General features: G+C 38.2%; 1 protein-coding gene across 4 annotated transcripts in view; it reads left to right on the top strand.

Annotated features, from left to right (window-relative positions):
• Nucleotides 1–14896, top strand: part of unc5cb (unc-5 netrin receptor Cb) — a 142843-nt gene that overhangs the window by 65545 nt on the left and 62402 nt on the right. The window lies entirely within an intron of this gene.

The raw sequence follows: 14896 nt of genomic DNA, 5'->3' as shown, positions 1-14896 counted from the left end.
GGAAAGTCAGCGTTGTTATAAAATACAAGGGAAAAATTCCTCTCCGCAGATCGGCTATGGTGGGGAAGGCAAATGAGCTGCAATTATTTCTTTGTTCCTTCACAGTTATGCCCTTCTAATTCAGTTCAGTATAGACAAAATATGGATATATAAAAAAACAGCACAGGGCATTGAAAATGTACTTAAGAACCACTTAGCCTATGTGAAAGAAAAGCTATGTTCTATTTGCGAGAATGCAAGTCTAATGAAATGAATGTTTATGATTGTGAATGTGAGCTGAATATCAAGTGTTCTCAGAAATGCAGATAAGAGGCTGCATTAATTATTGTTTTAACTCTGAGAAAGTATTTTTCCACAGCTGCACCGTCTTGGCTCACTCGCTGTGTGCAACTGCGAAGAACCAGAAGGTTGAAATGCTTACCCATTGAAAATGAATGGGCGAGATGCAGAGAATTGAAAAATGGTTTTTATGTGACCTGATGTTTTTTTTTCCACCTTTGCTTTTAATTTTATAGGTATGTTTTAAACCAACATGGAGCTACGCATAATTGTAAAGGGCATACAAATCTGAAAAGTGAAACATGCACTTTTTATTCATCCTGCTTTACTCTAATGCCCTTAAATAAAGTGTAATCCTTCCATGAGTTACCTGATAAGTAAATAGCCACCCATGTGTAATCTAAATCCAATCTGACTATAAGCTTGAGCTACATAGGTTTGAATAATTCACAAACGTTTCTCTACATTTGCAAAGTTGGTAGAGACAAATCTCAGACATTTTCCAGTGGTAAATGTTACAGAAAACGATTCTACAGTTGTATACTCCATGGGGTTGGATGGAGACGTTCATCACACTATTAAAATGTTCAACTTGTAAGAATTTTTGAGATAAGTGTAGCATTTTATCCCTCTTCACAATGAACAACTGTGGTCTTTTTATTGGTAGATGCTGAAGGACACTTCTCATCTTGCATACATTCAATAGACAATAAAGTATCTTATTTCACCTTTTGCTAGTGAATTGCATAACATCTCAATCAAATGTAAGTGTGACAAAATGTGCAAATATCATAACTGAAAAAAGTTCAACTGGAAAGAGCCTTTTTGCAAGGCCCTTTAGGATCTAAATATGTGACTGGTATTGTACATGTAAACTAAACATGTATCAGTACTTGGGATTTGAAGCATTAGCGCAATAAATGAGCATCGAATCTGATAGTGACAGTTGTTGAGCAGTCTGTTGAGAGACTTGCTGATCAGCTGGTCAGGCTTATTTTGACAATGAGCTGTGTTAGAATGTGTCGTCTGCATTGAGCTGCGACAGTACTATTCCCAAATGAAGCGCTGTCATGTTGCTTTTAGTCCCACGTGATGCAGCATGCACAGTAAGTAAAGATTTTAGCATGTTGTACAACAGCAAGCTTGTATAACAGTATTAAGATTTTAACAGCATTACAGCCACATCCAACACTCGAGCTGTCGGGCTGAAAGCGGCGTCATAAACGGCGAGAAAAGCGGATAGAGTTGGTGTTTTTGTGTGTCTGACTGTGTGAGTGCATGTCACAGCCCTCGGGGCCAGATACGGAGTCGTGTCTTTTAGCTGGCTGTCGCGGCCGGGTCTTGTTTTTATTATCGGCATCCGTGCTGCAGCGTGTGTGTGCCCTTTAATGTATATCGCCTCCTGCTCCCCCTCTGGTGTTCCCAGGCCAGAGATTTATGATTCTGTATTACACCTGCCATGTCACATTAATTCTACCATCACGCATAGACACAAGAACTCACATGCAAATACCTAACACCACTCACTGTCAAAGCCTGAATTAGGGCATGCACCCATGCCTGGTGCATTACAGCATATAGTAAATCCTGGTCTTCTCATATTCCATCATATTTGAGTCCCTTTGTACACGCTGGCAGATTTCTTTATTCAGCACAGGAAAGGATGCAGTTTAGAAAAATAGCAAAAGAGATATTGCCAGCCTTTGATCTATGGTTTTTGTGCAGCTTTTACTTGCCAAATCTAATTTCCTCTTAACAACTGTTGTTAAGAAAATGTAACTCTTATTTGTTGCTTGTGTTTGTTTCTAGTCCTCAAATCATTAATTAAATGTACAGATTTTTGACTCTAAGATTTCCTAAGAAATCTAGACACAGGTTCAACATAGTTTGTGACAGATTGGCATAAGAGCAAAAGAATACAATAAAACAAGTTTGCTTGTTGCACCAAATATATGTTGATGTGCTTGAATCCGTCTAAGCTAACGTCTATGGTCTTCCTTATCCTCTTGGGGGTGCAACCAATCGGCAGCAAGGAAACTTAAAGGCATTCCTGGATTGGCTGATTTGTAAACACTAGCCAATAATGTGTCAAGTAACATTGCACAGAGGTGTTTATTCTTCCCAAATATTTTAGACATGCGCTATGGAACATGTGTAATTAGGCTATTTTCTGCTGCTAATATAGAATATATGCAGAATGTATTATGACTAAACTTGGTGGGACTCCACTGCATTCAGTTTTGCTAGTTCTGGGTTAATTCAAAACATTCCTTAGGTTTGTAGAAACCATAACCACCGGTGGCTGAAAAGATGCCCCAAATTGCAAAAGTATGATGTGCAGAAAGAGCAAAAATAATTAGCACCCATCATAGTCTCACTCCTTGTTCTACTTACCTAAATTAAAAGCCATCATGCTTCTGTAAAAAACATATAATTTCTTTTAAATAACTCTTCTGTTTAGCTCTGGCTTCGTGTATTTATTCATTTTTACAGATTATTATGTTGAAAATAGCTCACTTTGATATATCTTCCTGGAGTAACAACTTCCTTACTAAAGAGTGTTGTCAGTGCAGCCTTTTAGCGCTTCATAGTTTTGAAACAGCAACTTTTTAAAAGCCGTGGTCGAAATGTTTCATAGTAAAAACAGATTTTACAACTAACTTTTACTAGAGATGGTTATGGTTATGATGCCTACGCAATAAAAACATGACATAAGACTCTTTGTTCACTTAAGAGCTAAAAAAAAAAAAATAGACAACAGTTTTAAAAAAAATGAAGAGATATTTACACACTTACATTTTGACAGATGAAAACAGCCAGCGGTTCAGTGGGTTATCAGCACATCAAATTAAAGAGGCTTTGCTTCTTCGTGCCTGGATTATTATAATGCATAGCCATGTCTAACCAAAACCTCCCTGCATGGGTTGCAGGCTGTTGCATGCACTCACACATTCACTGATTGGGAAAATATTTTTTTTCTTATTTTATGACAGGCTGAACAAGTAGCTGAACTTTGAAGAGGAAAGAAAATAGCCTAATATCTCTACGTGACTTTTTATTTTCCCCTTACCTTGCTATTTGATTGACAAGATAGTGAGAATGAGATTTAGGGTGTTGATGTGGGTATGGTGGATGCGTATGTACGTCCTCATGTTTCTCCAGGGAATAAGCAGGCAGCCACATTCAATGACAGACATGGAGAGTACACTTGGCTCAGGGGACTTTGTCTCACACATTCTGACACACTTCCAGTTTGTAATGTCCTTCAGATGCAGGACTGCATCCGAAGGCTTTCCTTCCCTGTTTGAGAAAAGGCTGGGACATTTAAAGTGCTTCAGGATACACGCGCAAGGTGGGCATGTGTGAAGTATGTGTGGATATGTGTGGAGGCAGTGCCTCCTCTTCAGCCAATTTACATTTTTGTGCAGCACAGAAACCACAAAATAAACAAATGATGGAGAAATTTAGCTTAGTGTTTTCAGGGAATCACTGCAATGTTGTATGGATTCTAAACCATATAACAATGCATTCATTTTGACACGTTGCCTTAGAACTTAGCTCTTGACTAAATGGTAAATTTTGTCTAATATTGCTAAAGCAGATTTAAGCAATTTTAGCAAGATTTAAACGTAACCAAGGTAATTTTCTTCCCTATGCAATGAGCTTTAACTTATTTTTTCAAATTATTTGCCATTTTCCTTTTAAATGTACAAATTTGAGCCTAACTCAAATGAAAACCTTTTTTTATATAGCATTTTTCATGTATAAAGATTGCAAAGTGCTTCACAATAAACACTAACACAAGAAATGTTTAACAACACAAATTTAAAAACATAAGCTTTTAACTGGCTTTCAAAGGAAGCTACAGAGTTTGCTGATCTCAGCACCCAAGGAACAGCCAGTAAAGAAAAAGTGCTGCTGTCTTTTGTTTTCACCTCAGTGTGGGCAGCTATCAACAGGTCCTGATCGCTGTGCCTCAGGAACCTGCTGGGGACAAATCAATGAAAAAGTTCTCTGATATAACTCAGTGGCTGCCCATGAAACACTCTACCTAGTCAGAACAGGAATCTTACAATGCACTCAAAAATACACCAGGAGCAAATGTAGACGCATTGGCAGCAGTGAGAATTTGGGTGATGTTGTCAGAAGCCCGGAAGCAGCACTTTGAACAGCCTGCAACCGATGCAGGGAGGTTTTGGTTAGACATGGCTATGCATTATAATAATCCAGGCACGAAGAAGCAAACCCTCTTTAATTTGATGTGCTGATAACCCACTGAACCGCTAGCTGTTTTCATCTGTCAAAATGTAAGTGTGTAAATATCTCTTCATTTTTTTTTAAACTGTTGTCTATTTATTTTTTTTAGCTCTTAAGTGAACAAAGAGTCTTATGTCATGTTTTTATTGCGTAGGCATCATAACCATAACCATCTCTAGTAAAAGTTAGTTGTAAAATCTGTTTTTACTATGAAACATTTCGACCATGGCTTTTAAAAAGTTGCTGTTTCAAAACTGATGAAGAATTTCATCCGGATTTGTGATGCATCAAGTTTGGCAGCACTGATCATCCCCTTCCTTTTGCTGTGGACAAAAACTATTTTGTATTTACTGACGCAGAATGTTAAATCAGATATTTTTAAAAGCTGGAAAATTGACAGTCCTGGTAAGGAAAGTAAAGAATCACCACATACTGTATTACCTAGATTTTACTGCTAAGTCTTAAAACCAGGGTTGCATGCTTAAAACCCCAACCTTAACTCTGTGAAAATTATAGAGTGATAAATGTCATTTCAACACTGAATCTACCCGTTGCCCTGATTTCACTCTGCATATCCAGTTATCCTTTGAAATTCTCATTACTGCTGAAGCTGCATGATGTACAGAGTTCAATAGGATGCCACAAGTGCAAAAATGCTTGAAAGTAAAAGTTCCAGACTTCGTCGCCCCTCACAAGAAAAACTAATTCATATTTCAGCTTATCTCAGCTAAAATGCAGACATCCATTTGATGTCTATGACTGGCTTTAGACATATATAAAAGTTTTAATTTTAAGACTCAATTCAACCCGATTTTATCTTATGCGTTCAAAGTGCACGGTTGTCTGTCTATTTTTTTATTTATTTATTATTATTTACTTGTGGAAATTCTCATGTTTCTCTATTTTTAGGAGGGGCCACCTTTCTGGTTGTAGACGTTAACAGGATGCCTATAAAAGAGTGAAATAAAAAATGAACTAAAGTCTAACTATTAAGGCTGCAGGAAGCACTGGACTTGGTTGATATTGTTCTTGTTCTATTTTATTTCTATTCTTCTAGTCTTTAGCTGAATTGCACGCCCCACTGCTATTGGCCAATTAACCAAATTCAGAGCATCTCTTCAGGCTGTTGGGCACAGTGAGGGGGTCAGGGAGTGCCGCATGTCTCCTCTGACAGGAGCAGCTTTACTCCACAGCCCACCGGTCAGTGTGGGGCAGGGTGACGGCCCTGTCTGGCTTTGGACACCCAGGGGTGTGACGGTTGACAAGTGAATGGGTCTGCCAGCTTGTGCAAAAACGACCAGTCGTCAGGAAGTGAAGTCAAGCAGGGGAGTTATGCAGCGGCTGCTTTGAACTGGATTAAAGTGTTTGTGCATCACTGAATGCATGGGCTGTGATGGTGGGTGGGCAGGAAAGCATGCAAGCGTGACATATTAATATTGACACATGTCACTGAAGACTCCAAGCATAAAGACAGCAGCGATCAAACCTGCGTGAAGTTAATTGGGTCCGTCTTGTACTGGTTGTACTCAAACCACCGTTGTACCTCTTGAAGGTGTTTGGCCAGATGCCCCACTCTCCTTTACACCCTTCTCCTCTGTTGTCCCTCCCTCGGACTTCTCTCCAAGCAATGTGTGTGCCAGACCGCGCCGTAAATTAGTCCCGTGTGGTGACATGGTGCTTGCAGGGTAATTTGGACAATGGGGCGTTTGACAGCTCACCCATCACGGCTACAACGCCCCAGGGAGCCACTTCTCCTCTGGAGCTTTTCTCTGTCTCCTTGCTACTATTCTTCCTCAGTGCCGATGGACTCAGACTCTCTAAGTAGCGGCATCATTCTCCGATCAACCACCAAGGAGACTTTTCATCCATGAGCAAATAGATGGATGGGGATTTGAGGGGAGGGGGCTGGCCTGTTAGGTGAAGAAAAAAAGAATCCCAAAATAAAGGTAATAGTAAGAAAACATCAAATGGAAAAAGGAGAAAAGTAACAAAAAAAAAAACAATTCAAGAGTTCAGTTACATTGGTACTCATGATGAAGATTTAAAATATGTTTTAAATATGTTCAGCTTCCATACTAAGCTGATGCACAATGCTACCATGTAATGTTTGTAAAAGAAGAGACATACAATAGCCAAGCACTTATTTTATGAAAAGTGGCAACAGACCTCAATAACAAAGCTGTGTCAAATCAATGAAGAGAGTGGTAAATGAAATAAATATGTCAATAAAAATCACAATAAGGAGACCAGAAATCAAGCAAAGGAAGATTTTAGAAATTACAGAGAAATGGCAAAAGATTAGCTGAACATGCATGTGTCTGTCTAATATCTAGAGGTAGATGTTTAATAGTGCTAGTGTGCAGAATAGGAAAAAAAAACAACTCACACACCAGCAGTTTTATGTGAACTTTTGTAACATCCAACCTAAAGCTGCCCTGGGAATGTAGATAACATAGGGGCATAAAAGGGATGACCAGCTCCTACAAGCACAATGCTCCTAGTTCAATCAGTATTTTATATGTGAAATGCAATAATGTGAAAGTTGCCAGCGCCTGAGTAATATAAGAAAATGTACTGGTACCCGTCGAAACTGAGTTGCTACGTTCTGCAGCATCTGAGGGAGTGTTAATCTCCAATACTCTAATTTAGAGCCAAATGTTACATTTCAGAGCCAGATAGTGGTGATAAATCACAATATGGTCAATCTCAAAGATAGACAGCATTTCACTGGACAAACTGCCATATGAACTGTTACATTTATGTCATTACTTTCATCTTGGATAGCCATTGTGGCTTGGATTGTGCATTGGATGCTATTCTTTTATCTTTATGTAATTCCCAACTTTTTGCATGGGCATTGAATGAGCCACAAGCCCAAACACAGATACAGTGGGCATAATGATGCCCACTTATAATTATAATAATAATCATAATTGCAGTAATGATGATGAGCATCCTTTAGTTTTCATTTTGCAACAAGAATTGGGTTTTGCTTTCTTACCTTTGAATCTTATCACTATATGTTTGTAAGGTCAGTTGTCTTGTGGGATTGACCAAAGTGTTTCCTGAGCTCAAACGAAATCAGTCCATTGAGGAATGAGAAGCAGAGAGCCAATCAATGGGCTGAAGCCCATCAGCAGCAGTGTAAACAGACAGTGCTTACTATTTTTAACGACTGTTAATTTGCAACTCGTGTCCCTAGAAGCAGTTTTAGGACTGAGACTGAACTGAGATTTGTCTAAACTGGTGTGCATGTGGAGTGAAGATAATAATTACTTTTGGCTTAAAAAAGGAGGTTCAATAAGCTCATATTTCATATGAACATTAAGTAAGAAAAATACCTGGTGCAGCTTCTTTTTTTTTGAAGTAGCTCACACTATTGCTCTCTCCAACCATTTACAGAAGTATTATTTTCACCCTAATTTCGACTTTTTTCATTTTTTTTCTCCAAAGAATCTCATCTTTTCAAAACCTCTTTTCAGATCATCTTACTAAACTGGTCTATGCAGGTCTCTGCTTACCTCTTTTTCACCTCCTTATCACAGGACTAATTATTGTCTTCCTTTTCATTTTGTTTAAAGACTTTCTGTCATTTAAGAAATGCCTGACCACTTTTTTGTTTTTAGTTGTTTTATTCACATAACAGTACGTGATATCTTTACAATCTAATATCTTAGTATCTAAATATGTTATAGATTTTTTTTAAAAATCCTGCCTCCTTTTAACATAAACTTTAAAGTAGATTAAGTTTATTATCATCATATTTTGACCTTGTCTCTTCTGGCATTGATGTGACTGGAGAGACAGTGACCGATGCTTGGCATGACCCTGGCAAAGACCAGCTGCCACCTGCCAGGGTGCTGCCCGAGAGAACCGAGTGAAGGTCAGGGATGACGATCAGAGAGAACATGCAAACACACCCAAAGCGAAATGCACGACTAACATTGCAAAGTTAGCAGAAAGCAACTTTTATCTTGGTGGAGATGGCTTGTTCTCTCTAAAAGTCGTGAGATTTTCTCTGAAAATTCACCAATCGGAATTTTGTAGCAAATTTTCCAGTTGATGTTTTTTTATAGAGCAATTCTTAGAATATACTGATTTTGCTAGATTTTGTGAGAGGTCAGGGTTTTACTGAAATTTGTAACTCTTTTGGATCTTACTAGTTCATCTAGCATTATTTAAGTACCAGTCTGTGTGTATTATTGGGAATCTAACTCCTTACTTTGGGTCAGGGTGTGTAGATAAAGGAGTTTGCATGAAACACTGAGCTAGTAGAGAGATTGCAAGAGAACACCAATACAAAGAAATGAGTATATACCTGTGTTGCCTTTTTCCTTTAAAGGTTTTGAAAGGAGATGCTGTTGAAAGAAGGACCATGTGTATTGATTGAGGCCAGTGGGATGTATAACTCTTTATTTAAGCCAATACTGTTGGCCAGAAAGAGTCATTACCATAGTTTATGTTCACTCAGTAAAATCAGTAGGTGTGTCTAAAGCACATTTATAGGTAGAACTGATCGACCTGTTAATAACCGAGATGACAGCTGAGTAGAGGCAACAAAAAAATCTGCCTTGTAAAATCCCAAGCTGAGAGATAACTGGATGATAATTCGCCAATGTTTTGCCTGGACTTTCCCTGTATGTGTGTTAATAATTAGAAGGATTAATGAGATGAGGAGATATGGATAAAAAAAAGACAAAGAAATGAAATAAAGAGGATTTGTTCCTTGTTCATGCTCGACTTACCCCTGATGAAGGGGAAACATTGGTCTCACCAGTACATCACTTTTCTTTGGACAATAAATCTGCTCCAGCACTGATAGAGACAGCTTATCTTCCACAGCACCGTCAGATACCCAGCATTTTATTAGGTTCTAAAACATGCCTTCACACACTGAACAATGTCCAGTCTTGGGCAACATTTCTTATTTTTGTAGTGAAAAACATTCAGCTCATGAGACCAACAGAGAATGAGACAAGTGACTTTAGCAATATTTTTGAGACTATCCCCTTTCTTTTTTCATAATTAAATATGTCATTAACTGCAAACTGCGTTTTGAAGAAAACATGCAACCAGAGTGGAATATTTAAATCCAGGCTTGATCAGAGCTTGAATTTCTTTTAGGTTTGTCTAATGGCAAGGCTGCTGACCTTCTAGGTGCCTAGATGTAAGGAAACAAATGATCTACATTATAACATGTCTGAAATATTTGTGTTGGTTTGAAGGGTGTAGAATTCAGGGTTCAACAGCGAGAGCATGGAATGCAACTTTTACTGTGATGCCATCGACTGACCGTGCTTTTTGATTGCCTCCACATGTGGTAATAATAGCTCACATAACTTCGCCAAGGAGCCACTTTCACTCCAGCATCCTGAGGTCTTCATCAGTGCACACAAAGCATCTGCATACTGTTTCATGAGAGCATGTAATATTATTGCTGCAATATTTGAGAAGCAGTTGTGTAACTGCGAAACGATGCAATAGAGATACTCTGAGAGCTGCATGGTGGCATAGCTGCTGATAAAATCATGTGTGGTGCAGTGTAAGCATAGAAAAGAATGTTCCTAAGCCAGTAAGTGAAATTTTAATCTTGTCCCACAAGATCCCATGATTCCCTTTGTAATGAAGTGCTGTACACACCGAATACACAGCAACCATACAACATGCAGTTTGTTCGGTGTACTCTATATGCTGTAATGTGCTTAAATAATTTACCTGTGATACAGTTTGTGCAGTTTTGATTTTCTTTACTGTGGTTTTGTATTTTTCCTGAAGCAGCCTTCATATTTTTCAAGGTAAAAAAATACATATATATTTGAATAATATAAAATATGCAGCTTGTTTTATGTAGGATATTCAGCTGTAGTTGCTCAGAACCTATTCAACAGCACTTATAATAATTATATAGTAGTTATAAAGAATTTATTACTTGAATGCGCAGCGAATAAGAAACTCATGGTCATCACCAGTGGCTGCTACTCCGTCCAGGTATGTTGCCTTGACTTTAACTGCGCTCCCTTATCGTGACCTTTTTTTCTTGATCTTTTACTTGTATTCAGTCAGAGAAAACCTTCCATATCTGTCACAAGGACAAGTAAGTGATTCAACCATTAAAGAACACACTACATCTTGGATCTTCTTTTATTACTTGTCAGAGAGGTTTGGCCATGCCATCTTTTTTCATCCTTTTGGAGTTTGATGTACTTTTGGCAAAATATACAACCATTTGCACCTTTCACTCTTTTCACATACAGTTCTGGTGGTGGTGGGGGGAACAATGACAAGCCTATTTTCAGCCACACTCTCAGCACTGGCTGCTTGTCCATTTTAGAGCTGACCGGTTGTTGTTGAATGTCCCAAGGACCGATCTGGTTTTTGTAGTTGAAAATTCAAAACTGTGGAAGGCATAGTCATTATGAATTAGAAAGGCCTTGTAGATATTACTAGATATTTCTTAAATCTTCTTTGCAGACTCACCGTTTAGGTTTTGTTTTCAACCTAGTAGCTATAGAATTTTTTGGGATTTTATTTTATTTATTTTATTTTATGTCAGTTGCTACTCATACTTTGGCATGTATTTCTTTTCAGTATTTCATTGAGTTTTACAGTTTGTATTCTTTCTTATTTTATGTTTAGCACTTTTGTTGGTTCTCACTGTTTTTTTTAAATGTTATAACATGCAAATTTCACGCAGAAGACCAAAGCCAATGTTTGAACCCAGGATCATTTTTCTGCAAGGTGCAAAGTGCCATCAACTACCACCATCATTCAGCCTGTCACTTACATTAATTTCATTTCAGTGGGAAACATCATGTTTATCTTGTCTCACATGAGAACATATTGCTTTACGTCTCATTCAGCTCTGTTTTGCCACCTTGTATGTTTTGATTTAGGACAAGCTATGCAGCATGGGCTTCATTAGACTAGTTGATTGACTTTGACCAGCTCAAAACATCATCATCCATCACTATCATCTACTACGTTATTTCAGTTTGACTCAAGGTGAAGGAAGTCTGATTGTAAAGTTTCAGCCCGTTTTCATCCTTCTGTTCAGTCAGTGGAACTCTGTGGTTGCTCATATCTGATTAATTCATTGGCAGTGAAGTATTTGACATTTGTATCCACTTGACAAGCTCTCACTTGAGTATCTGTTTTTATATCATATATTATTTTTTTTTTTAACTTTTATTTTTGCTGGTGAGATACGGAGCTCCCATAAAATTCAGGTAATATTCAATTTGTGCCTTAAAATATTTGATTATAAAGTCACACACAATTAACATATGAATTAGAAAAACTTACCCCAATTACAGAGCAAAACATGATTAAAAGAAAAGCGCTGCAAGGATATATTTCATAAAATTTTAAACACTCAATTTGGAGATTGTTCAGGGGGAGTTTGTATTAAAAGAAAGGCAGAGTAATACAAATGCTTAAGGAAAACCTAAAGTGCATATCAAACAGGGGAAGCATTCTTTATTAATGCTTTTGCTAAAAAGGATAACTTCAAAACTGAGAGGAAAAGCATTTCATTTCACATTTTGGAAAAAAGATGTTTTGTAAAGACGTCTCTTTAGTTTTACTGTTTCTTGCGTGCGAGGTGAAAGATACTGACATGCCAAGTGATGGGAGGCAGAAGGACTGGTAAAAGTTAGGGTTTCTCATATTGTCATGAGGTTTCCTTTTATACTCCTTTGCTGATTTTCTTTCTTTTTTTTTTTACTGCAGTGCTCGTGCAAAACGCTTGAATTTATTATTTCTAGGACTAAGGAAGCTGATGAGTTTGAATATCTGTGAGCAAAGTTGTGTGCGCCGGTGTGCGTGGAACCATTATGAGCGTTTGTATGTGCATGAGCACATTAGACGCGTGCCTCTCTTTGGTTGTAAGGGAGCTGCACTTTCATGGCCGCCTCAGATCTTTCTGCCTCAGAGTTTGACAGAGGCAACAGAGCCAGGAGGGAGAGAAAGATGGAGAGATAATGGGAATGGAGGGCGAAAGAAGGCTAACACAATCTTTAATGAGTTTCCTTGGCTCTCTCTGCCTGTTTCTGGGTCATGGTCCCTTTGGCTGAGTATGTGGGTGGACTGAGGACGATGTTGCACAAAAGAAAAGACTAACCCAAGGTCTGGTGAATAAGACTTCAGCTTTATGAAGACATTACTCGCAAAATTGAATGGAGGAGAAAGTTTCCAACTAAGTTTCAGTACACGTTGAACTCACAAACTTCAGTGCAAGTTCTAGAAAAAATCTTAACAATTTTAAAAGTCTGACATGCATTTCTTTTTATTCCGACACCCCTAAAAGAAAAATCTGCTACGGCTAATTGCTTTCAGAAGAACTACTGTAATAAATCTGTGGAAGATTTATTCTTTTTGTGAATCCAGATGTTCTGTGAAGGACGATTGTTGGAGAGCATTAGCAAACAAAAAAACTTCTTGACGACCAACGAACACAGCAGACATGTCAAAAAAAAAAAAAAAACTTAAATCAGGCACAGGTTGCAAAATAATATATCAGTCGTTGAATATTGCATAGGAGTGTTCAATCTATCATCTAAAAACACAAAGAGTAAGGCACAACTTGTAAGCCTAACAAGACATGCCCAGTACACTTAAATTGACACGGCCAACAATAGGAGAAATGATCTGAGAAGGAGCCAGTAGACACATTGTAACACTGGAGAAGCTGCAGAACATGTTGAAGAATATGTTAACAGGACGACTCTTTTGAAAGAAAGCTACAAGTAGTTTTGCTTCCAGGTTTCCACAAGCCATGTAGGTGACCCAGCGAACATGTCAAAGAAGGCGCTCTGGTCTGGTGAAACAAAAAAAAAAGAATTGTTTTTACATCCAAAATGTTATGTGTGGCAGAAAAGTAACGCTGGACGCAATTCTGAACACACCATCCCTCCCTATCGTGTAACACAGTGGTGGCAGCATCATGCCGGAGAAGCAGGGTGAGGGAAGCTGGTCATAGTTGTCAAGAAGATGGATGGATTGTGTTACACTTACAGCCAGTAAAAAGCTAGACATTTAAGTTTAGAATATTAGATCAGAGCAGTAAAAAAAAACAGAAAAAAAGAGCACATTTATTTAATGCAAAAATATGAACTTAAAGAAAAGCATGCTTATTTTGGAAAAGTACTTTTGATCTGACAAACAAGCCTTATTAAAACATATATTTTAATTCATGGAATATAGCTGTAAATGTACTGTGAAATTAAATAACTTAGAGGACAAAAAAACACAAATCTTTCCATATTCTGTATACATTCTGTTATTGAAATTGAAAGTTCATATATAAACTTTCAAGTTTATATATGAACATAAACTTAAAAGTTTATGTTCATATATGATGTCCATCCAAAATATCTTAATTTGAGCTATTTTTCCAAAAAGGGACACAAATGTAAGTCAAGCTGCCAGAGACACACCCAAATAAAACCTGTAGCTGTTGTTTTTAGATTTGACTTGGAGAGGTCTAAATAACATAATATGGGTTTGTGCACTTTACATTTTCTACGATGCAATGCTTGTTTTTGTGTAAAATGCCAATATAACACATAGATAAAGTACCAAACTGTGAAAACATTTAAGAGGTATGAATGCTTTTACAAGATACTGTAATGGCACACACTCTTTCACCTCGCTGAGGTTTGCTTTGTTCATTTGAAGATTGGCTCCTCCTGCACTTTCATTTCCCAGCAATCAGCCTCAGTCCGTTGGCAGGTATGGAGGGATAGATAACATTAGAGCAACATCACAGGGAGATATCTGCTCAGTCAAGATGTTATTTAGTGCTCCCAAAAGCATTCACGAGGCAACTTCTGTCAGACAACAAGACTCCATCATGTCCACACAGGTCAGGGAGGCAGATAGATGGAGAGCCATGGAAGAATTACTGATTGGGCCGATAAACTCTGTTGTTATCCGAAGAGTCTGCCTTCCTGTTCCTGTCCTCCTGCGTTACGTTTCTGTCTGTCTGCCCAGCTCAATTCCTACATATCAATCTATGTCTGTCTGGCTCAGCTGCTCTCACTGTTCCTTCCTTCTGTTTCCCTCTGTGTCTCTGTCTCTATTACTCTGCCTTCTTTCTTTCACACTCGTGAATAATTGATGTCTACCGGTTCAATGGTAAGAATAGAACAGTTCTGGAGGTGACAAATAGGGTGGCGAATAGGCCTTATCCTGCTTTCTTCAAAGAGTTAGAAAGTTAGCCGGGCCCACTTGGGCGTGCGCGCCTGTGTATTTGTGCGACTGTGAGCTTTTCTTTGTGTGTTTGTGCACTTGTGTGCGCACGCACATGCAGCTGAGCGTTTGTGATTTAAGACACAGAGATGAAAGAGACTTGTAATTACAG

This window comes from Poecilia reticulata, linkage group LG12 (genome assembly GCF_000633615.1).
Source record: "Poecilia reticulata strain Guanapo linkage group LG12, Guppy_female_1.0+MT, whole genome shotgun sequence".
NCBI classification, from domain to species: Eukaryota; Metazoa; Chordata; class Actinopteri; order Cyprinodontiformes; family Poeciliidae; genus Poecilia; species Poecilia reticulata.
Note: the sequence above shows the minus strand (reverse complement) of the source record. Positions and strands in the feature narration are given on the sequence as shown.